The sequence below is a fragment of the Castor canadensis genome, chromosome 6 (genome assembly GCF_047511655.1).
Source record: "Castor canadensis chromosome 6, mCasCan1.hap1v2, whole genome shotgun sequence".
In the NCBI taxonomy this organism is placed as follows: domain Eukaryota; kingdom Metazoa; phylum Chordata; class Mammalia; order Rodentia; family Castoridae; genus Castor; species Castor canadensis.
Window position 1 is genome coordinate 31,684,323 of NC_133391.1, and position 26,370 is coordinate 31,710,692.

Here is a 26,370-nt window from a genome sequence, read left to right on the forward strand (position 1 = left end):
AGGAGTTGGCAGTGGGAAACAAGGTCTGGGAGTAAAGAACTGTGTGATTTCTGCCATGATTTCTTTAACCAATACCTTGTCAGTGGTTCTTTAGACTGGTTTCAGTGTCTCACTGTCATAGGATCTGGTTTGGTGGCCATCTTTGCAAATATATACTTGAACATTTTCGATCACAAACAAAAGATAAACTACCTAAAAGAATATTTTTCTTTATTGTATAAGTAACAATTTAGAGTATATTATGTGCTAGGTACATAGCAAGAGTGAACAAAAATAAATCCTAAAGTAAAAGGGAGAAAAAGTAGGGAAAGAGCAAGAGGTGATAGACTGCCATCTATCTCATTCCAGTGACACCATTAAAGGATTAGAAACCTCCTGCATATCACATTTTTCCCTGTAACCTTCCTTCCTGTCCCTTATTTGTTTGTTTCAGAAATTGAATGAGTAGATAAGATCCTTCACAAAGTATCTATTGGAACAATATGGTTGTAACTGTATCTTCACTATACCACTAACACAATGAGCATGTAAATTCTGACTGCTGTCTCTCTTTATGGTTGTGGGTGACACAGAAACTTGAGATCATGCACACAATATAAGAACATCTGGGTCCTTGTCTTATGGATTGCTTCCAGCTTCCTTCCCACTTAATACCCAAGTCTGCCAGGGGAGAGAATTCCCATTGAATTCAGGCTCCTATAGATTGTAAGATAAGTACAATTTTTTTTATAAATCTTCAACTGATATTCTTATAATTTTAGAATAACAATGAACAAAGAAGAAGTGAGTAGAAATTTTAGAGGTAGATGAATCCATATTTCCAAAGTAACTGATCCTGTTGTCTATAATCTGAATGTGTTTCTAGGCCTCTTCCTCATAGAGGCCACTGGACTTTTTTCACATTTTCACAATTATTTTTCCCACTGTGCAGCTGAATTCTTTGTTAAAACTTGGATGAATTTCATAAAAGGTACAACATGATAGATTTTAAAGAACAAGGAATTTTTACAATTGTGTACTATTCTGTTGTGTGTCTCCACCATAAATTCTTTAGCCAATACCCTGTTAATGGTTTAAGGTTAGGGTTTAAGGCTTGCCAGTTTTCATTTAGTTCTGAACTCCCAGCATGCTGATGTAATAACCATAATTATGATTAGTAATATTATACCACAACAGATCAGATTTTTAGGAAATTTACCCAGCTTTCCATACTTTATGCCATGCGTATTTTTCACATATATCTATACAATTCATTAAAAAGTTAACAACATTTCTTTTATCTCAGGCAAATTTGGCATTGTAAATAATCCAATTAATTAGGAATTTTATAAGGAGACAGAATAAATTTCTTTATGATGTTCCAAGAGTTCCATGAAAGCTCCCACCCAGTGTTAGTTTCAATGAAAACACCCTTGACTGAGAATTTCATTTAGGGGATTTGTAAACACTATAAAAGGCTGTAAAGCATCCAAGTAAATAAACTCACAGCTCTCTGTGAAACAATACCAAAGTCACAAAATATCACAAGACAAACACTGGATTAGAGATTTGTGAAAGAAACTGACGTGTTTTGATATTGAGAAGACTCACTCTTCCTACATAATCAAGGACTTAAGAGGACAACATGAAGCCCAAGAAAGTATCTTTTCTTTTAATACTGAACAGAAGTTTTAATTTTAAAAAACAAAAAACAGTGCAGAGAAAAGCCAATATCATTAGTCTATTTTTTCAGGTAGAAGAAATACTGGAGGTTCTGAAATGCAGACATAAGATTGCCTCTTTCTAAATGTCCTTGTCATTCCTGATTCCCTTTGACCTATGACTATCTTTGACCTGGAAAACTACTCTACAGTGATCACTAGTGTTGCAAGCTTCTGTTACCTATTTTTCCAACTATTTAAGAAAAATAAACATTTTATAGATGTGCTAAACTTTTTCTCAGTCTTGTGCTTTATCATAAGAAGTGAACTTCAAAAGCAGGATCTCTGATGTGGTCTCACCTGGTGACTGGCTTGTGAATAGTATTTGGTTCCTTGTGTCCACAGGGCAGGTTGCAACTGGGGCTTGAGGTAACTGACTGCCAGTTCGTGTAAGGTGTTCAGAGCAATTGTTGTTTTCACCAAGTAGCAGCTTTGTTGCCTTACAGCTGTAACTTTGTCTGATCAGCTCCTTCCCCAGCAAGGTGGGACAATTCAATTTTGAGTACTGCCCTCAGGCTCAGGTGACTAGTACCACAAAAAAAAATTAAAAGTCACTTCTTAAAGGCCTGTATTTCTAGCCATTTTCATTAAATATTTTTGCAATTTTGCATAGCATTTACATTCATAAATTCTGCTACAAGCAATCTGAATGACCCAGAAAGTTCGCATTCTGGGCCATCAGCCACTTGGTCCTGTGAATGCCATGCTAAATAGAAGTCCATCCAGGAACAGGTGGAGTCAGAGCAACACACATGCATCACAAAGTCACCGAATTTTAAGTCCCAAAGTAGAAAAGCCCCTGATTCTGCTTTGAACCAAGGTTTACCGTACACAATTAATAGAAATTAGTTATAATGCCCACTACAAGTGAAGTTAGGGTGAAATGATCTAAGTTGGCTGGATTTACTCAGTTCAGGACAAATTTATGCTAAATTTCTAGCTTTACCTTCTCAGTGAAAAGAATTCTTTTATGTCACTACTTAGCAGTTTAGTAAAGGGTTGGTACTCCATTAGAAGTTAATCTCGCCTACTGAGGAGAATCATAGCTCATGATTTCTATAGAAGTCAACATATTCTCAATCTACATTTCTCTGTGGGTTCTCTCTGCTAATCAATACTGGAGATACTTAATTCCTTGTGGTGCATTCAATCTTGTCACTTACCTTCCAAAAGAAAAAAATAAATTAAAAAATGCCCCAAATCTCATGCCTTTAATAAAAAATTAAGCCCAGGGACCATCACCACTCTTCTCCCTCTGGGGTATAAGATTAGTATACAAACACACAGTGTTATCATGAATTGCTTTATTTTGAAGTAAGGGAGCTAGAGGGAAGACACTGTGATCAGGGAAGCTATCAATTAAAGGACTACAAATGCAAGAACAATTATTAAGATACTAATACACAAAATGAGTAACTGGAATCATTTTCCTAAGAAGATTTGACTTGTGGAAGAAAAACTTAAATTTTCGTTGCAAAAGAAGTCTGGCTTCAGTAGAAACTGGTTTCAATAATATTAGGAAATATGTTTTAGAAGGTGGAAGTAACCAGAAGTAAAATTCAGACAGTCATTTAATAGAATAGTCTTGGACAGTTAGACTGAGGCCAACACCTGAAGAGGATGAAAGCACTGTCTGTAGGGAATTTGGGACAGCTTCAGATATAATATACTTTGTGCATAAACCAAATTAAATTATTTTTACAAGTATTGTAAGTTTTCATATAGTAAATGTTTGTTTCTATTCACTTCGATTTCACAGCAAGAGTGGCATGGAATACCTAACACTGAAGAGGAGAGACATGTGAGGTATTTAACTCCTCATATAATAATGCATACACTTCAAAATGATTGCACTATATTCACATCTAGGACTTTCTACAACCTCATGGTGGTTATGTAAAGCATGATCCCTAGTGTCATCATCTAGAAGGCAAACTGCATCTTCTATGTGTCATCCTTTTGTGTTTTTCCTTCATCTTTCTTATCCCACTCTGCTGTTGTTGCTACTGCTTTGCAAAACTATTAAAAAATCAAAATTGTCATCACTGAACATGGTACTCTGACAATCATGACATGTGAAATTTCAGCCTTCTGAGAAAAAGAAAACACTTTGCTACATTTAGAACTTTGATTAATAAAATGGACTCATTAAATTTTCCTGGCTGGAAGACTTCTACAACTTTCCTCTATCAAGTTATCATAGGAGGTCCAATCTGAGTTTGTTTCAAAGCTAGCATAAGAAAACTTTGGTTTGAGAGTGATATGAGTAGTCCAATAAGTTTTATTGATTTCATTCTTTTTATTGAATAGCCACAAGAATTGAACTATCGGCCTCACACAGTTGGCATCAGTGACAGAACCTGGGTTCAACTCTCAAATCCTACTCTCATGAGTGACATCATTTACAATAACACTTTCTTTCATGTAGGACTGTTCCATAACTCCTTGGGTTAGCTCATGCCTCAGATTTCCCAGGGTATCATCTGGCTGACTGATTACCTTTACCTGACTCTCTGGGAAATCTACAGTATACAGGTACCAATAATCAGTATTCATATGTCCCATAAAATGTGCTGCTCCTTTTGGAAAAACTGCCTTAAGAAACTCTGTTTCTTCCTGGAAATTCTGGTGTAGGTTTTCTTGGAAAGAAGACTTCATGAAGTGATTATGGAAATAAAAGAAGCTTTGAAGAAGTCAAGCCCTTGTAAGCTTCAACAGGGGAACCAATGCTTTCAACAAGAGGGAGGTGTCACGGACACTGGTGGCTCATGCCTGCAATCCTAGCTACTTGGGAAACTGAAATTGGGAGGATTGCAGTTTGAGGCCAACCTACGCAAAAAGTTACTGAGATCCCATCTCAACCAATGCCTGTACTTGTTTGTCTACACCTGTCATCCCATCCACAGTGGAAAGCATAAAACTGGAGGATTGCAGTTCAGGTCAGCCTGGCAAAAAGCAAAACCCTATCTCCAGGGAAAAAGGTACTGAAGGCATGGCTAATGAAGTGGAATTCCTGTCTAGCAAGCATGAAGCCCTGAGCTCAAACCCTAGTACTGCCAAAACAAAACACAACAAAAAACAAATGAAACATCTCTTGAAGATGGACATGTGACTCTTGCTGAGTATATGAGTTTCCTCCTTGTCAGCTTTTGTCACACTTATGACTAAACACTGCATATCCTTTAAAAGTATATCTCACTCAGAATGTGCAATAGTGCAAAGATCCCCAGATCCTTGATTTGCATGGGTTTGCTGCCAAGAGAACCAAACCTCCAGAAGCTTCTTGGTCCCTTCAAAAAAATGTGAGGCTTCCATTAACTGTGAAACTATCAAAATCTTAAGGACCACAGGAAACCAAATAAATTAGTTCACTTCTCCTGCCCCTGCCACTGCTGCTATGGATTATTTCAGCTTAAAGTTTGGGTTTCTTTTTACATTTTTACTATGATTTCATATAAACTTTTAAAAAATGATTCACAAGGGAAGGGGCGGGGGGAAGTGGGGAGAAATGACCCAAACATTGTATGCACATATGAATGAAAGAAAAAATAAAATAAAATAAAATAAGATAAAAAGAAACCCAAGTGGGGGCTTTCTGGAAGAAAATGATTCATAAAAATTTCACAGCATTTTTGGAAAGAAGGGCACAAGTTGAATTAGAGTCATTTGGAATATAAGAAGACACACTTCAGTCCCACACAATCAGCTGCTTTCCCATTACAGAGACTACAGCAGGCACTGGCTAATGTTGTCAACCATACTGTATAAGCCTATCTGGATTTTCAATAACCAAATAGGCATTGAAGAATTACGACCTTTCCACTGGATTTCCACCATTCCTTCATGTCTCTCTAGGATATAGATTATAGTCCAATTCCTGGAATCTTATCTATGGGAGATGCTGAAGAAAGCCCATTAGGATTTTAGTCAAAAATTCTAAGGTGAAGGAGCACTGCATCAGGAGGTCCACATTTTAACAGTTTGCCTCATTTTTGTTTCTCAGGAAACCTCTAAAGTGAGTTATTCAATACACAAACTATATACCAGAAGGGTGGTAACTATCTCACGTACGACTCATGGGATGATGGAAAGAAGTTAAGGAATTACACCTTAGGAAATTAAATCCCAAGCCCAAGATTACAGCTGTATGTGGGCAAAAATGTGCCTGATCCTTTGAATATTAATTGTCATATTTTAGTGATGATTCCAATTTGGAGACTGTTATTTGTTTAATTTAGAAAAAGAAGCAGGTGGAGAGTGGTGGCTTCATGCCTGTAATCCCAGCTACTCAGAAGCCAAAGATTCGGAGGAACATTTTTCATGGAAAGTCTAGGCAAAAAGTTTACAAGAACCCATCTCAACCAATACAAGCTGGGTATGGTGGTGCCCACCTCGTTCCAGCTGTACAAAGAGCTGGTCCTATATATATAGGACCTATATATATATAGGTGTAGGTACAAAGGAAAGACCCTATTTGAAAAATCACTAAAGTAAATAGGGTTGAGGACATGGATTAAGTGGTAGACCACCTGCCTAACAAATGCAAGGCCTTGAATTCAAACCCAAGTAGTACCAAAAAAGAAAACAAATTCTTCACAAGGTGTGTGTATTTCCTTGCTATCCATTTCCTATGATAATTGTGAGCTCTTGAAGAAGCCTACCACTACCCTTATAGGAGATTGTATAGTAGAAAATAGTGAAACAAAGATGTAGCCAGGGGGTGAGAAACAGCAAAACATTGATCTTGGATGGAACAATAAATTATGCACAGCTGTGTGCTATTAATAATTGTTATTAATGTTAAATATTTATTTCACTTGAATTTTGTGAGTAGTTTTTATTTTAATCGAGAAGAGATTGCTTAGTTGCCTTGTGTTATTCATATCCATAATAATTTCTCTTATCTGATACTTTGCAAACAGGCTCCAACATTTAAGAGGCCATATGAAATTATGAAATGAAGATGTAAGAAAGGCATTCATTTTTCTATTGCTAATTATTACACATTTAGTGATTGAAATAGTACAAATGTTTTGTCATCCATTTGTTGCTCATAAATCTGAAATGAATCTCACTGGGTTATATCCATGTATTAAGGTTGAGTTCCTATTCGGAGTCTGGAAGGAAGAATGCCAATTTCTTGCCACTTACCTTAGTTCTCCTCTATCTTCAGAGTGAGCAGTGCTCTTTGAGCCTCACATCCCAGCACAACACCCTGACACACACCCTTCTGCCTCCTTCTTTTATGATTAAGGATCTGGTAATCACATTGAGCTACCTGCATTACCCAGGATAATTTCTCTATTTTAAGATAAATTTATTAATTCAGAGCATCATACTTACAAAGCAGGCGCACTACCACTTGATCCACGTCTCCAGCATTTTGCTGTGGTTATTTTGGAGATGGAGTCTCATTAACTATTTGCCTGGGCTGGCCTTGAACTACAATCCTCTTGATATCAGTCTTCCAATAAGCTAGGATTACAGGTGCGAAATACTGGCACACATCTTAAGTTGCCTAGGTGCCTGGAACAGTCTTGTTGACTGAATCAATACTATGCTTATTAACTGCCAGTCTTCTTTTCAGATGTCCTATAATGAAAGTTTTGATTATTTCTAGTGAGTTCATAGATGATATTTTTCTTTCATAATACACTAATCCATTTCATGCATTGCTAATATTGGAGAAGGTCAGGGAAAAATCTAGAGCTGAGTGACATTTGACAAAACGAACTGCTCGTTCCAAGATACATGAAAGTAAGGTTAAAGCTGACTGCCACGTGGACTGCTGCTTCTATAGCTACCCCAAAACATGAGCAAGTCAGTCTGTCACTCCCCTCTGTTCCTTCTCGCTGACTTTCCTTTCCTACCAGAAGATCTACCATAACTCACCTGGTCAGGATGATCACCTGGTCAGGATGATCATCCCCAGATTTCCCTCCCAAATAGTGTGTGTAGAAACCAGAGACCATAATAACAATAAATATAGGGATGTGCCAAGACAAAGCAACTACTTTATTTCTTCTATAAATCCCCAAAGCCCAAGAAGAACTGCTCTGCTTTTTATACAAACAGGGAAGATCTTCCAATACCTAACATATTCCCCCCTTGATAACACATCTACAATTATGCCATGAAAAAGTCATCATCCTGGTCCAGCTGCAAGAGTCATATGATTTATAATAGTCACCATTGTTAAGGATGCCTTCCAGTAATATTATCTTCAACCCTTCATAATGGACCAGAACAGATGTTCATATGCATAGACGTTCATAGGTCCCTGTAGTCCACACTGGACAAGAAGCTTGACTTAGGATTTCCAGTCATATAGCCTTCCTTACCTCACTTCCACCAAATGATGTTCAAATTAATACCAACCCTGCAATAAACTTAAAGAGCATATATATTCTAAGCAACATATGAACTAATGAGGTAAACTGTAATGTTGATCAATCAAGGTTTTCCATGAAAAAGGATGAACAGGCAACTACTAGAAATAACAGAATAAATAAAAGGTGGGAAGAGAAACAGCAATGTGGATAACCAGAGAAGAGCTGTTAGAAACATGATACTTCATCAATAAATTTCACAATGAAAAGTGAAACAAGAAAATAAAGAATAGAATTAATGCTGATTTAGAAGATAAAGTAACATAATTCTCCTAAAATGCATGAGAAAAAAGTTGGACATTAGATGATAAATAAACACCAGGATTGATTCAAAACCAAAATTAACAGAGATAAATAATTTGAAACTCCTATGCAACTAATTCTCCTTTCTGGAGACAACATCTGTAAATGCTGTTTTCCAAGACCTGAAAGGCTTTTCTCAGAAAATGCATCAGAATATGCATTAAGAAGAGCTTTTCATGAAGACTGAGTGCAAAAGAGCGAGGCTGCCATTTGCAGGGAAGGCTCTGGGGGAAAAGAACTGTGTGAGAAGTCTCTGAAGGTAAAAAGAGAAGAGAATATTTTGTCATTAAGCCCTTCTATTCCTTCCATATGTGTCCAGAAGCTAAGAACTCAAACCGTAGCCCCAATCAGAGACTACTTCTGGGAGGACTCCAACACAGAACCTCTGCTAATGGTGGGAACCAAGACAGAGGTCCTCAGCAAAAGTCACTACAAAAAAGAGGCAGTCAACAGAAATCTCTTCCTCCCTTCCCTGAAAACCAGCAGGGACTTCCATGGCAAGGAGAATAATAGCAGCAACAGAATCACCTCCTCATCCAGGGTCATCACAAGGTCAAGTTCCTCGGTAATCCACAATTCAATGCCAGGTATGATTTGAACTAATTTTCAATGAAAACCTCTAACTCCAACATTTTTTTAAATATACTGTCCAAGTTAATGAGACTTAAAACTTGTTGCCATTATGTAGTCTTGGATTCCATTTCCATTATTTCTTCAAATATTTTTGGTGGATGCAGTAAGACCATTTTCTTTTTCTAAAAACTCCAATGTAGTTCTAATTTTTAAGGAACACTACTCCCAGATTTCCTTTCCTACCACAATCATCTCTCTTAATCTGTGTTGCTGTAAAAGAAACACTGTCTCCAGAGTCCTCTGCTCCTTGCTCAGACTCAATGACTTCCCACTTGACATTTCCACTGGAACTTTTTTTGCTCAGTGTTGTCTCTCAACAGGACTCTCTGATCCAGTACCCCTGCTACAAAATGCTGGTGAATATTATCTAGTTTTTCAAATTTTAAATTGGTACATGCTCCAGGTAAAAGAAATCTACATAAGCAGACAGGCCTGAAACTAAATCTTAACAGCATTATCTCAATATACCTCCCCAATATCCTTGCCAGAAGCCCTATAATTAATTTGTTGGTCAATCTCTTAGAAACATTTGCTTATGTATGAATATATATGATCATTTTTCATTATTGATATCACACTATATATTCAGATCTGTGTCTACAACTCATTTTAACTAGGTTACTAAAAAACTTCCAAATAGGTCCATAGAGGTATACATTTCTTTTCAGTATCATTTGTTCTTGTTTTGGTTGTTATGTTTTATTTTGTTTGACTTGGTTTTTCACAATTTATACTCTTTCTTCCTATTTTCATGGCTATGCCATGATTTCTTTAGCAAACACTGTGTCAGTGGACACTTTAGGCTGGATTCAGAGTTTCATGGTTATAGAATCTAGTTCAGCGACCATCTTTGCAAATACATCTTTCAACGTTTTTAATCATGAACAGAAGATAAACTATTTTGAAAAATATTCTTCATCACATTACAAACTACAATTTAGAACATTTACTGTTATATGCATAGCAAGAATGCACATAAAGAAACTGTGAAGAAATTTGGGAAAGAATAGAAAAAGAGGAAGATGAGGTAGTCTATCAACCATTCAGTTTAATGACACCAGCCAGGGGTTAAAAAACTCCTGCTTATCTCATTCTACCCAAAACCTCCCTTCCTTCCTTGTTTGTTCTTTTTTTTTCAGAAGTAAATGAGAAAATAATGTTTTTCACTAGATATACCGTTAGAAATATGTGGTCACAACTGTATCTTCATTATACCAATAAAACCATGAGCATGCAAATTCTGACTGCTAGTTCTTCTTCTGGGTGTGAGAATGTCCTGAACCCTTTGCATGGATCCTTCCAGCTTCTCTCCCCATTTATGCACAAAAGAGCTGCCAGATGAAAAAATGTCACTGTTTCTGGACTTCCATGTATTCTAAGATATATACACTTTTTATAAGTATTTAACTGCTAATCTTATAATTTAGGAAAATAAATTTCACATTATATATAATCCTAATTAATCTAATAGTTCTCTTATTATGTGGATGGAGAATAATTCCCTTATATTTCAAGAGTCCTGCACAATACTCCAATATTAGTTGGTATACAAAAAAAATTTAGAATTCTATTTCAGCAAGCTGTTAATGCTATCAAAAGGTTAAAAACATACTAGAAAATAAAACACAGCTCACTATGAAATAATACCACAATCACAAAATATGCACATATAGTTTCAGTTGAGGTGTGGCAAACTAGAATAGCAAAAATGTTACCACATTGTGATTGTTATTTTTAATTATTCAACTTGATTGAACTGAGATACACCCAAGAGATTAGTAAAGTCTGTGAGGTCATTTTCAGAGACAATTAATTTATGCAGAAGACTTTCTGAATTTGGGTGTCACTATCTATTGGCTGGTAGTAAAGATGAAATAATGGAAGAAAAAAGAGAGCTCACTAGCACAGCCATGCTGTCTGTCTGCTTTCTGTCTGCCATGTGTTGAAAAGCTCTGCCTCACCACCCTTCTACCTTGATGAACTCAAATCGTGAGACATAATAGATAATCCCTCCCTTTAAGTTGTTCTCTGAGATATCTTGGTCACAGGTATGGAAAGGTAACAAAGAAAATCATACTGAGAAGAGTGACATTGTTGTGACTACCTCACAATATGGTTTATTTGAAACTGGTTTGTTGGAGGAATTTGGAGAAGTTTGGAGATGCAGGCCAGCGAAGTCCTAGAATAAGCAGAGCTTAATTGGTGAATCTGGTGGGATCTCAGAGGTTCAGAATATCAATAGAATTTCTGACAATAAATACTGAGCTCATGAAGTTTCAGATGGAAACAAGGACTCTATAAGCAGTTAGTCTAGAGCACATTCATGTTATCTTCTGGCAAAGAACTTGTCCAGAGTTCTTCTAGGCCCTGAAACTTTGTGGGTGACTGAATTTTAAGGTGACAGTCTAATTAAGTTGGCAGAGAAATTGTCAAGCAGCCCACCTTTCAGGCTGTTGCATGGATACTAATAGTTGTTTTTTTCTACCAACATTCACAGTGAGACTTTTGAGCAAAAGTTTTTAAGAGATTTCAGATTTGTCAGAAAACCCCATATTTAGTTGGGGTTCAGGAAGGTATGGTTTCTGGAGAAATTAGCACTATTAAAAGTGAGCTAAGTGCTTGGAATCAGGACAACATGAAAGACACACATGAAGGAATTTCAGAATTTTATGACCATATCACTACAGGCTCAAGGGTATGAAAGATTAAACTCATATGACCGACTTTGACTTAAGAAAAGAGTGACTCCTGGGCATCCTGTCAAGCAAGGCCACCTAGGGTGCTATTTCCCCAGAATTTGTTACACAATATTCTTCTTTATGGCACTTAGAGGCCACTTTGCTCTGATTTGACAAGGTCCAGGTACTATACAAGCTGGTGACAGACCTTGGTGTCATCCTTATGAGGCTGCTGTTTTATGCTTATGCGAGGCAAGAGTTACAGGGTCATGCGGTTTGTACAAACATTTCAAAGGAAGGTATGAAAGGCAATGCAATGTATGATACAGTGAAGATCCCTTTCAGACAGCTCTTAAGAGAGTAATGTGTGACTTGGTGAAGAAGAAGACATAATGGAGACCCTTGAAAGTTATAGATGCCCGGAATGCTGAATGTATCCTGATAAAGCTGTAGGCAGCAAGAAAAGGCAACTCAAGAGAGTTGCCAGGTGGAACACAGCTGGTAGGATCATAGGGTAAAGTAGTCCAGAACACCATGAGAACACATGTCATGGATGCCTTACATATCACTATGGGATTTAACATTTATCCTGGTAAGTTTTGGTCTTTCTATGCCATCATTCTTCCCTTTAAAATGGAAATGTTTACTCTGTACCTTTGTATCTAGAATGTAGGTAAACTTTCTTTTTTATTTTACAGGGTCTTGCAGCTAAGAATTTGTCTTGAGTTTCAAAAGAAGCTTTGGACTTGGACTTTTGAAAAATCCTGGAATTCTTAGGACTTTGATATATGGACATCATGCACTTTGCATTGTGAAGTAGACATGAGTCTTTTTGGGCCAGAGGCAGATGTTATCATTTACGGAGGTCTGTTTGAGTGTCAAGTTGATGAGGGGAGGGTATGTGACAGTTAATTTTGATTGCTAACTTGATTGGATGGAGAAGCATATAGGAAATTTGTAAAGCATACCTCTGTGTATTTGTAGAGAACTTGTACAGGATATTAATTAAGAAAAGATGAATGACCCAGAATGTGGGTGGTATCATCCCATAGGCTGGGTTGACAGACGAAATTAAAGAGAAAATGAGTTTTCTACAAAAGCCATTTTTTTCTGTGTTTTCTGGCTGCTGTGAGTAGAACAGATTTGCTTCATTAAGTCCTTCCACTAATGGACTGACACTCTGAGTCAAAATAAATCTTTCCTCCTTTTGAGTTGTGTTTTTTAGGTACTTTGCCACAACACAAATCTGACAAATACAAAAGCACTACTGGGAGGCTATTCAAGTCTTCCAAGAATGCAAAAAGCCTACTGAACCAAAGTCTTCTAAGTAGCTATTATTCAAGTTGTCATTCTGTTGTAAGTTCTGCAATAGAACCAACCTAGATTTGTTCTCATCCAGTGCAAAGGAGAGAGATGGTATTCCCAAGTGACACCTGTATTTCTGAACAACTGGGTGAAAGAAATGTTATTAAGTTGAGGTGACTGGTAGGCATGATAGACCGTATTTTTGCAATTTTATTCGTTTTTTTGTGCTGAAGTCCTAAAGAGCAAATACCTCAGAATATTGCTTTATTTGAGCATGATTTCAAGAATTGTTTAAGATAAGATAGAGCATTCATGTCCTTCTTAATCCTATTGGATTTGTGTCTAATAATAAGAGGACTTTGGAGACACAGAGAGATGCCAGGGATGGATTTGCACAGAGAAAGCACAATGGAGGATACAGCATGAAATTGAAAGTCTGAACACAAGGGAAAGAAGCCTCTGAAGAAACTAAACATGTTGTAGCACTGTTCTTGGACTTAGAGCCACCAAACCTGTGTAAAAATTTATTTTACATATTCCACCCAGTCCATGAGTATTTTGATGTCCATCAGAACGAATGTAGGGGACATACTGTTTCAGGATATGAAAATCACAAAATCTATGGGAACATCTTACATTTAGTATATGATATTATTAGGGAAGGACACTGCCTACATATTTAATGTGCTTTAAGTGGCCGAGGAGCCTGCTACAGTCTTAGTCATTGTTTCAGCCTCACCCCTCCCAACTGTCAATCTTCTCTTTCAACTCTTCCATAACCTCTGTTTTGTGTCTGGTGAGTTCCTAGATAGTTTATAGATTTTCTTTAATGATATAGCAATCTCTCTAACATATTACTAATATTGGAGAAGGTCAGGAAAAGGCCTTATGATGGGTTATGTTTAGCAGAATCATCTCCTCTTTTCTAGGACTCATAAAACGAGGACTTTCATCTGGATTGCCACTTCCACAGCTGGTGACACACTGTGAGAAAGTCTGCCTGACACTCCCCTCTGTTCCTTTTCTCTGATCATTTTTTCCCACCAATTGATCTAATATATGCCACCTGGTCAGGTCCATTCATTTTCAGGTTCTGCAACTATGTACTGTCTGTAGAATCCAATGAACATCGTAGCAATGAACAAGGGATCTGCCACAACCAAGCAATCTTCCTCTGTTTTCCTTAAAACTCATGAGTCCATCTAGAGTTGTTAACTTTTCAAATCACCAAAAAACTATTAATAAGTGTTAATATGTTTTCCTCCCAAAATCTGTAGTTATATCAAGGAAGAAATCTTGATGCTAGTCTCCTGGCAAAAGTCACAGTATTTGTAAAAACAAAAATCCCATTGTTAAGGAGGATTTCTTGTAATATTCTCTATAGCTCTTTAGAAAGGTAAGAATAGACATTGATGTACAGAGTACGCAACCCAGTGGTCCACCCTGGATGAGGCCATGAATCTAGGATTAACATTCACATAATTTACCCTGAGTTATCTTCAACCAAATTACCCCAATGTTAACACCAACTGCACTAAGAGGAACAATTTTACAAGATCTAAAAAAGAACTCAACTCATGAGAGGCATTTGTTTAAATGGATGCACCTGGATTTGCCATGAGAAGGATGAACATTATGTTACTAGAGATAACAAAATAACAAGAAGGAAAAATGAGATGAAACAATGCAGGTACCCAAATAAGACCTGATGGAAAGACAGTAATTTATACCAAATTTTGCAAGAAAAACAAATATGATGAATAGAGTAAATGCTGATTTAGAAGATTAAAATAAAGGAATCTTCCTAAAATGCATAGGAAAAAGGTCGGAAATAATATGACATGGAGAATTGATACAGAGTATACAAAAACAACAAATTGTTTTAGTAGGAGGGTAGAGAAGAGTTAGTGTCAAAATATTCCACAGGAAATTCTTGTATTAAAAATCAATATGAGAAACCAGCGTAGAATCTGTAAAACATGATGTACTGCATTGAGACATTAAAGATGTTAGTAGACTACCTTATTCGAGTACATAATTATGACTGATCAAGTATCAGAGGCAGTAATTAAAAACATTTTTTAGAAGATGAAATTTGTAAGGGGGAAATCCTGGAAGAAGATTTAGAAACATAAAATAGCAATAAGCTATGTATTCATGTTGCTTTTCTGTAGAAATTCCAGGTAATTTCTGTGACCATCCTTTCTCTAACATATTCCAAGGATTTAATAGGAACACAATACATCGGGACATCTGTTTCTACAACACTCAGTCTTCTGAAATTAGAACCAGATCAAGAGAATCTTGGGCAATATTTCTGGAACTGGGAAGGCTGACTGTTCAAAGTGTTTTGTACAAACTTATTACAGAATTAAGCAGATGCCACCTCTAGGTTATCAAAAACTTAGCTAAATATATGCACATAGGGACATGTGATTAAGGGAGTTTGGGTTATAATGACAGTCAGATGTGTACCGTCTTCATTTTTGGCTATAAGGTCACATAAGCACATGTGTGCACACACTAGCCTCTCACCCTACACACAACACAGTGGAAGGATAGAGTCATAGTCTAATAAAACAGACTGAACTTAATGATTGTACTTCAGTTATAAGATTTGAGCTGATTGCTTGGATATTGTTCCTTCAAACTTTTGTCCGAGTCAAGAATTGTACTTTTAGAAAGGGGATACCTTAAAATCTTTATCCTATCCTACCCTGGTGGGCTAAGGTCCCCAAAAGAATCAGGGATACAAGTCATCCTGCATTGTTATGTGCAAGGTGACCCAGTATGAAGTTAAAAGTTGCTGCTGTTCTTTTCCTTCTTATAAAGGGAGTTTTCACGCTTCCTCAAACATAGACCTGGGAGTAAAGGCAGAACCTCCTACTGATGGTAGTAGTTTTGCTGACAGAGGTCTTATGGGCCCTGAATTCAGCAGAGAATACACGTGAAAGCATGAGGCTTAGGAGATCACATTGCAAATTGAGAAGATGGAGGGCAGGGATGCAATAAGTAGAAAGGAAGAGCTTCAGAGTTTTTGTGACACATGTAAAATCAGTTGTGTCTTAATTCCATGCCGAGGTCTTACACATGTTAAATGTATAATTGGAGTTCCATGAGATATTTTGACCTGAGAAAAGACAGGGTAAAAATATCTATTTGTAGAAACATCTCTCTGTGTTGATGGATGCAGAAAGATGTTAACAGTGGCAGAGCACAGAGTTGCACGCACATAATCACAGCATTTGGGAAACTGAGACAGGAGTCCTACATGTTTGAGGCCAGCCTAGGTTATATTGTCAGACATTGTCTCAAAAATCAAAGGAAAAATGAATTGAAGAGAAAGGTGACAGAGGGAATCCCAGGTTTGAGGATATTATGGTAATTAACAAAGATTGTGAATCCCAATAGCCTTACTATACAGTGCTGCAGAACAGAGGAAGGAGATAAATACAATGACAGCCATTTCAGAGACAGAAAATCAAAGTAGTAAATTTGAAACTCTCTACATGAAGATATAGAGATACACTTCCTTAAGTATTGTGATTTTCTCCCACCCTCTTTCAACATTTCAGTGTTATGAGTGGTATATATTATATTGACCCAAATTTTTATTCTTGGTCATTTTCCCTGTGAAATCATGAGAACATAAGCAAAGAATTTGGAAAAGAAGGCTTGTAGAAGAATATTAAAATGTGAAGTTGAAACATGAAGAGTACTTGGCATATGATAGCCATGCATTTTTACCACAAGAAAACAAAAAGGGCTTCTCTACTTAGAGTTAGTAGTTGAAGCTAAGCATAGTAACAGCAAGATCATTCCTTACTACTTCCTCCTTTTCCAGAGACATCACAGAAAATGGTTTAAAGTTCCCTTAGGGCATGTACAGGTTTTGGTTAAGTCACCATTTCCTGCAAACTGCTGTGAGCCATGAAAGACTGGTGATTTAGCTTTCTACCTCATCCTGTGGTTTATTTTCTGAAAGCCATGTATTGAGACTTCCTTCTTAATATCAGGTCAAGATAAATTCAATCTGAAACACTGTCCTTTTTCCTCAGAAACTTTTCAGTTCTGCCATGTTTTATTATCAGCATTTTTATATGTAAAAATTTATGAATGTGTTTCCCTAAACATATAGAAACACCTTCCTCAGTCTTTCTTCTCAGAAGAATTAGCATGAATGTAAGCAGAAGTCATTTGTATATTCCCACAGGAAAATGATGACTGAACAAAGGTACATAAAGAGTCTCGGTGGTACTGAGAGTCAGAATCTCATCATAAAACTTCTTCTCAAAAGTTTCTGTCTAAAATTACATGGATTCAGGGTAAAATACACAGAAATACACATCTGTATCCCTTTTCTCTGTGTTTCATTACTCAGACATGTCCTGTAGTTGATACAATTCTATGAACTATCCTGGCCTTCACTCTTCCCTTTTAGTATTGCTCCAAATATATCTAGGTCCTTGAACAACTTACTCTAGTTTGAGTATATGGATTAGGATTCCTGAATGAAAAACACAGGTAAGAAATTATTGTGTCACAGAATATACATGAAACATAACTGTCATTTATAATCCCATTTGTTTCTTTATTCTTTGTGGGGACATTCTCTGGAAATTCTGTCATCTAAGACCTAAAAGACTTTTTTACACGTGACAAGATATGAGACACCACATAACCAGCATATGGATCAAGAGGAGATGTTTATGAGGAATCAGTTGATTTGAGGAATGATAGGAGTTGAGAGACATGGTCTGGGAGAATGGAACTGTATGATAAGGTCATGGAGATAAAGAGAGAAGAGAATTCTTTATCACTCAGTCCTTCTATTTTTGTGATGTAGCAATGCATAGGTTGAACACTCAAACCAGAGTCCCAGTCAGGGACCATTTCCTGGTGGGCTCTCACCAAGATGCTCTGCTGATGATGGGAACCAAGTTGATTGTCTTCAGCAAGGCTGATCACAGCATAAGTCAGCTGAATCCTCACCTTCCTCTTCCTGGACATGAAAAGGCATGCCTCCCCAAAACAGGAGTCTAGCATCAGCAAAATCACCCCTTTTCTTCTGGAAACCCATAAGTACCACTACCTTCTCCCAAGGAGACAGATCACAAGGATATCCATGAGGTCAGTTTTCCCAGTAATCTAGAATTCAATGATAGCATGATTCAAATTTGCTTTTTATGAAACATCATATCTGCAATTCACAGACAATGGTATGGACATTAATCATGGAGAAACTCTTGAAATCATAATCCTGGGCTCTTTTCAATCATTTATTTTCATATATCATGGAATAATTTAGGAAGATCACTGATTTTTTTAAGTCTCCAAAGTAATTCTGATTTTGAGGAACACTTCCATCAAATTTTCATTTTCACAATTATTTAGTTTACTTGGGATGTTTTTTGGAAGGACAACAATGTTCCCTAAGATCCTTTGCCTCCTTGTTCAGACTCAGTGACTTCCCATTTTACATTTGTACATCATCACTCTTTTCTCAGTCGGTCTCACACCATTACTTTTAGATCCAGTATTCCTGTTGTATGCTACCTCAATGTAAATTGAAGGTGAAGGCCTTTCCAGGTTCAGTCTCTGGTGAGGCCACTTTCCTCATAGCTTTCCATAGTATCCATTATAGAGGTAAGTTTGATGAAAGACAACAGAGGAACCCATGTGTAGAGGAAGGAAGAGAAATATCTGCCATCTCTCAGAAGCCTCTTATGTAAGACAGTGTTTTTTTTTTTTGTTGTTCACAAAATGGGAGTCATCCACTCCTCCATAGTGAGGAGTATTATTTTGTATTCACTCTAACTTCTAAACTCTTAGTAAAATTCCTGGTATAGACAAGATGCTCCATAAATATTTGATAAACAGAATAATTAAGATGCAAAGCAACCAGAGAATTAGAAATAAGACAGATACCTGCAGTGTCATGGAACCAAAGGAGGACAGTGTGCAAAGTAGGACAGAATTGTAAGCCATATATCACTGCTCAGAATCAAATTGAGACAAAGACTGGGAGATGGCCAGTAACTGTTGCAAGCTGGCAATTATTGTTTACCTGGATATGAACTATTTTAGTGGAATGATGGTCAGAGAATATTGGTTCATTAGCTTTTGAAAGCCTTTTGGTTTCATTCCTTAACATATTGTTCTAACTGTTTGCAGTCTAGTGGTACACCGTGAATCACTGAATGTCACTTACATCATTATTCACTAACTACTTAAACAAATGCTTCAGAAATTAAAAGAGGTAGAGAAAGATGGAGGGTAGGACTCCCAGTGATTTTTCTGTCCACAGACACTCCAAGTTGAATAACTAGGCACTTACCAAACTACCTTGAGAGAGCTAAGGAGTTAAGGTAAAAAACAATATTGTCTGGCTTTAGTATAACAATAAGAAAAAATAAACTGAAAAGATCAGAAAAGAAATAAATGCTCATGGCATTCTTTCTCCGGTGATACTTGACCTAAGGTCCTGTTTGTGGGAAAGAGAATGAATTTTGTGTGGGCATTAGACTTGAAACCTTGCACCAGGCCCACCTTGGTATAAAGCACTTTCAGACTGATCCTTGCACTAAGTCAATAACTGAAACCTGAGCTACTAAAATTGAATTAGACAGTGACCAAGAGTCTTTTACTGTCATTCTTCCCTACCTTGGAAGTAGATTCTTGGGGAGAAGACTCCACCCATTGGAGAGTAGGACATGAAAGTTAACACAGGAGTTTATTTTGGCGCTCAGTGCCAGCTCCACTATGGTGAGACCCAGCACCAGGGAGAACAACAAAGCACACTATAACCAACCTGATCCCAGATAAAGAGCTGTATACCTCCTTGGTATCAGGCAGAGACCCTCTTTCTAGTGTTGCAGACTCACATTTTGGCCAACATTATTTCCAGCCATGGAGTTAGACTGGTACCCATCTAAATCCTAGTCTGTACAGATCCCTTCCACCCTAAGACTCAGGTGCAATGCAGCTTACAATTACCCTTGGAGGACAAGGGACTGCCCTCATCAACACTATTGAAACCTCAGACAACATAGCATGGAACAAGACTTCATTTTCTGAAAGTAGAACAGGGTACTAGGCAAAGTACTTTGTGTTTGAACTCAGAGCCAGGCTAATCAAAACTAACAATGGAAAACCTGAAATCCCACAATTCTAGGCCAGTTGCAATGGTTGAAGCTCTCAAACAAACCTGGTGTCAGGCAGACTCATGTGGCCCCAATCTATCAAACTTCTATTCTAGCCTGTGTGACCTAGGATTGGTTGCAATGATCTTGGTTCACAAATCCACCTAAGCAGCAGATAGTCAATAAAGGGTGTGCGTGGGTCCTACTGAATGCTGCACTGCTCATGAATGTAATACAGAGCTGCAGATTTGTTGCCAGAGGAGTGGCACAGTTTCCTGGGGCAAATTATTCCAAGGCAATTTTTCCCAACAGAGCACAACTGTGCAGTACTGGAGGAGAGGCTGTTAATTCCCTGAGGAGTATTGCCTACTCCAATGCAAGGAGAGTGTCTCAGAGACAGAGTGTCCTCAGGACCAACATATACCAAGGAAGTCACCAGAAGGAGATGTCCTCAGCTTGGATATGGGATTTGTGACATGTTGCAGAAAAGAATTTTAGGACGTGTCAAAGTAGAGAACAAGAAGATTTGTTATATAAGCAAAACAAAGGCAAGGACAGTATAAACTCAGACAAATGTAGGCACATGAAAAGGGGCATGAAATAATTCTATGGGTGGTTACTTTAAATATTCCTTTAGCAAGTGTTTCCCTTTCTTTTTGTGCTTGTACATTGTACATCTCAATCATTCTTGCTATTATACTCTTTTGATGTTATCATTTGGATACAGAGACAGTGACTCTGAACAGTTTACTAATGTTGGGTCATTTTGACACAGATGTCTTTCCTACTTGAACATTCCTTTAATAAAAGGATGGATTTCACCAGAACTCCTTTCAAGTCTCCTTAGGATAAGTTTTCCTTTTGCAAGCATTTCTGTGATAAAAGCAGTCATATTATGGAATATTTTCCCAGAGTAAGTGTCTTTGTTCAAGGTATGTTTGCCCAGCTCTCAGGGAACAGTAATCATCTAGGCAAGTTTAGAGGAGGTGTTTTTCTACTACATTCTACAGTTCAGTGAGGGAGTATGAGGACCAAAGAGAAAGGTGTGTGTGTTCCTAATCAAGTTATTCATTAGTGCAGTGCTTTTCTTAGTTTTGGGCTATTAATTCCTATGCTTTGTTTTCCCTCATATATCCTGTATGAGACTACCAGGTGCTCCCCCAGCCCTTAAATAACACATACCTACAGTATGCAGGCAAAACCCAGTTTGGATTGTTCTACTGCTGGAATAGTGACAAGACACATAGTCACTTGTAGCAACCCTGTGCTTACATCACCATCTAGTGTTAAATAGGCAGAGGTGGTTGCAGACCCAGAGAAAAGAAGCAGCCTGCTTACATTTCTATATAGACAGTAATGAAGAAAAACAGATTCTAATTTTTATAAAGATTATAAGAATTAATACCTAATCATGCAATGTGAAGACTATGGCATACACCAGCAAGCATCAAGAACTTTCATGGAATTTGTCCACACCTAATTGTAAAAAATGGTGCTAGAATCTGACCAGATAATACCCAGAAAATTGAAAAGAACTGCACTAAAAAAGTGCATTGATCTTCAAGAGAACACATAGAAATGATTCAATATTCTATCAAAAAAATTTAACAGACAGATGAAGCATCTGAAAGAATTAAATCTTAAGTTTAAAATTACATTAACTAAAATTCAAGTCAGGACAAAAATAATCCATAGTAGAGTATACAAAAAAAAAGTGAATTAGTGAGTTTTAAGACAAGCTATTTGAAAATAACAAAGTGGGAAAAAAGGATGAAGAGGAATGGAGAAAGGTTCTGGTAATGATTGGACTGGACTAACAGCAAATATTTTTAATATGGCATTTAAGAGGACCTTGAGAATGCCAAAATTGATGAAAACCTAACCAAAGACCTCCTAACAGAAAGCTCCCAACCTTAGACAGGCATACAAGTATCCAGGCCAAGGAAGTCAAACGTCAACAGTCAGATTTAGCTCTAACAAGTTTAAACCAGGAAACATTGTAGTCAAGGTCTCAGAGTAAAAGATAAAATGAACCTTCTCAAGGCAGCAAGATAAAAGACACAAATCATACATTAGGGTGTCCCAGCTTGCCTGACAACAGACTTCTCAGGAAGTCTGTTGTTATGGTAGAACAGAGTGGCATGAGTCTTTCATAGTACCCAAAAAAGAAAAAGAAGGCCAACCATGAACCCTCTTCAGACTAGCTCTCTTTTAGACATGGAAAGATAAAGATAATTCCATTAAAACAAAACTGCACCTACCTCTCCTATAAGAAATGGCAAAGGCCATTCCTGAAACTGAAGGAAAGAGACATTAATGACTATGAGGAAACCACAAGAAGGTATGCATATCAATGGTAAGAATAACTGCACAGACAAATTCAGAGTTCTCTAGTTTTATAAACCTAGTGTGTAGACTATGTGTTTAATATGAAGAGTAAAATACAAAACAATTAAAAATAATAACTATATTTTCATGTTACTAGATAGGCAATATAGAAAGATATTAAATGAGGTTGAGCCAATTACTCAAACCTGTAATTGTACCTATCAGGAGGATCATGGTTAGAAGCCAGCCTGGATAAAAATTTCACACAACTCTGTCTAAACCAATGGCTGTGTGCATTGCATCCCTGTCATCTCAGCAACCGAGGACATACAAATGGGAGGACTGAGTCCCTAGCATAAAGAACAACCCTGTTTCAAAAATAACCAAAGCAAAAAGTGCTGGTGGAGTGATCCGAGTGACTGTGGGCCTGGCTAGCAAGTATGAGGCCATGGGTTGAAAGAAAGGATGAAAGAAGGAAGGAAAGAAGCAAGGAAGGGAGGAAGGGAGGGAGGTTTGAGGGAGGGAAGGAAGAGGGGAGGGAGGGAAGAGAAGGAAGGAAGAAGGATAAGGAAGGAGTAAAGACAGAGAAGGAAGGAAGGACATAAAAGAAAATTATTGAAGGAAAGAAATAAAAGTAAGGAACATTTTAAATGGGAACTTAAATATTCAGAGGGTTGAAGGAATGCATTACAAGTGAAGAGTTTTTATAGTATATTTTTCCTTTCTTTTTTTCTGTCTTCTATTAAAGTTTTTGTTATGTTGCTGTCAACACGTACCTTGGTATACTCATAACATGGTTTTAAAAGCTTCAATATAACCAACACACAAAAGTCTGTAATTGGCAAAATGAAAATAATGAGTAGGGAAACAAAACATACTACTAAACTATGTAGCTTAAACCCAATGGAATACTGTGAGAGAAGAAAAAAGAACTAAAATAAATCAAGTTACAGAATGACTTTAATAAGTCCTAATGTAAGTTAACTTAATTCTCCAATTAAAAGATAGAGATTGAATGGATTTAAAAAAGTCTCAGTGATACATTGCTAAGAAAGATTCACTTCACCTCTCAGAATGAGAGTTTCTTCTTCTGAGTGAAGAAGAAACAGAGTTTTAGGGCAAAGAGCACTGACTCCAGGAGTCCCAACCACACTAGACCTGGCTACCTGTTCTATGACACCAAGAGAAAAAGCACTGGATAATGGCAGAGAAAGGTAATTTAACCCAATGTGCCCGTGTCAAGAAGACAGACAAGGATTCAGTGACCCCAAGATTGTCTTCAGTGTGTTGACATAAACTTTAGGTTTAAACAAAAACAAGAATGTGGGTCAAGGGTGAAAAGTATGCATAATTAGGGGGACAGTCAAAGACATGATCTAGTTCATCATTATCCCAGGATGGTCAGGTTATGTCTGGTCACAGTAATGAACACCACTGTTATCTGAGGGGCAGGTTTGGCTTTTGTCACAAGATGTTTAAAAAAGTTTAAAGTGGTAGAGTGACAAAGCAGAAGTAGTTAGGCCAGTGACCATTGACCTCCTTCAAATCCTCACTGTCAATTGATCATTCCATTTATGTGGGAATTAAAGACCAAAGTTCCATTTTTCTTCCATAGCTAATTCTTGTTGAGAGGGGGCCCTATAGGGATTTTGAAATGGTACACCTTCACAGGCTCAGAGAACCTTGTGTCCTGTTGAAGCTAACCCTAGGGGATTTTGCAACAGAGGCATTTTCAAGTTGGCACAAATGTTATGGGCACCAATGTTACAAATGCAGTAAGTTAAACAGCATCCAAAGAGGATAAGGAACTAGAACACAGCACTAAATACTAAGTACCTCCATGGAATCAACTCTAGCTAATTACACGAAGAATCCATTTGTAAAGCCATCAAAATGGCAATGGAATTGACTCTAGCTAATTACACAAAGGATCCATTGCTAAGCCATAAAAATGGCAATATGTCTATGTAGGTATTTCTCTACTTTAGTTACATTTTTAGATAATTGGGGATATAAGCTCAAAGTTCTGTCTCGATAGAGCACAAATTCCTTTTTGGGAAGCATTCAATATATCTAAGGTCATTAAATACTGGGGGACCACCTTTCAAATGTTTGTGCTGTTATCATTTAGGAAGGTGATAGCCTGTAAGATTTGATTAAAGGTGATTGCTGGGTGACTGGCTATGGTTTCTATCTGTCATTCCATAACAATGGTAGTAGCTCCTTGGGCAAGTAAAGAAACACCAAGAAGCATTTTTTTTGTGTGTGTGTGTGGTACTGAGGGTTGAACTCAGGACCTTGTGTTTGCTAGGTAAATACTAAACCACTAGAACCATTATGCCATCCATTTTTGCTTTGGTTAATTTTGTGAAAGGGTCTTGCTTTATGCACAGGCCAGCCTGGACCTTAATCCTCCTATTTCTGCTTCTCTGGGTAGCTAGAATGATAGAAACACCTGGCCACACTCTCAACCATTGATTGACATGGAGTCTCCCAAATTTTTCTTCACTATGCTCCTAGAACCATGATCTGCAGATTTCTACCTCCCAAGGAATTAGGACTACAGACTTCACCCACTGAGACTGCCACAAGTAGCCCTCTATGTGCAGCGTCTGGCTTTCACAATATCCCAGTTATGGGAAACTTCTGGCAAATGAGAGGCAATTCACCCTGGAAGGTATGGCTGACCCCAGATGCTTTGACTGACTCAATTATAGGGCAAACAAGGTTATCCATGACTTCCACAAGCCCATAGCCCATAGGCATCCTAATGGCACAGGACGTGCTCTTGGTTCCTGGAGTGGCTTTGCCGGTCAACCTACATCGACTCAATTTGAATGATAGTTATATTACATATTTCTTGGGGGATACAACCCATTAGTCAAGGAGTTCCATGACAATCATTTCACTTTTCAATGCACAGGGATACCATCCTCTTAGCTGAACCTGTTCTGCCATTATCCACCCAGCTGCAACATGCATCTCATAGCAGAGCCCATACCAGGAGTGGCATTGACTTGTTCCCCTATTAAAGTAAACACATGCTGCTTTGTTTTGGCTGCTGTCAAAATATCCCAGGGTCCTCTTTATTTCAGGAAGGGAGGAGACATTCTTCCACAAGTGCAGGAAATACACATTCTACCAGATTCTTTAACCACTTGGAGGATTTTTGTCATATACACAAACTTGCTGACTGGAATTTCCAAGGCAGCCTATCAATGGCAGACAGAAGGAATTCTCCACACACCCAACAGTCTGGTATGTGATGAACATCAGAACCTGTAAGAGCCTATCCTTGCAAGTTTTAAGGAGGTCTGAGTAGTTAATAGTACATCATAGGAGCCTATCCACATTTCTGTTATCTGGTCTTCTGGTACTGACTTCTCCATGTCTTTAAGTGGACACAATTTCCTGTTTGAAATAGGTGTAGGGAGTTCTCAGGTTGGATTTTGTCTTAGAGGGAGCTGACTCATACATAGAGGTTAAACTATTGTATAAAATGCTTAATTTTATTTCGAAATTCTAAGTGTGTAGGATACATCATCTTTATGGACGTTTGAAAGGGTCTCCCATATGTAATTCCATAAGAGTTCAATTGCAGCACACTTCTAGGAGCAATCCTAATGCAGAGAAGGACAATGGGCATTACCTTTTTCCATGTTACACTGTTCTCTTTTAAAAAAAAATTTGTTAGCATATAATAGTTGTACATAGGTTACATTGTGATATTCACATATGTGCTTAACCTATACCTTACTTAGATTTACCCCATAATCATTCTCCCTCTTTCCTCCCTTCTTAGAACAATTTCAACAGGTTTTGTTGTTCTACTTTCATATATGAATACAAAATGCACCAACCATATTCACCTTCATTCAACCTGTCCTAATGC

The 26,370-nt window shown here is 37.6% G+C and overlaps 1 pseudogene; it reads right to left on the reverse strand.

The window, feature by feature from the left end:
• Window positions 1–3,619: 3,619 nt before the first annotated feature.
• On the reverse strand, window positions 3,620–5,015 carry LOC109702650 (S-adenosylmethionine decarboxylase proenzyme-like; annotated as a pseudogene).
• Window positions 5,016–26,370: the final 21,355 nt, after the last annotated feature.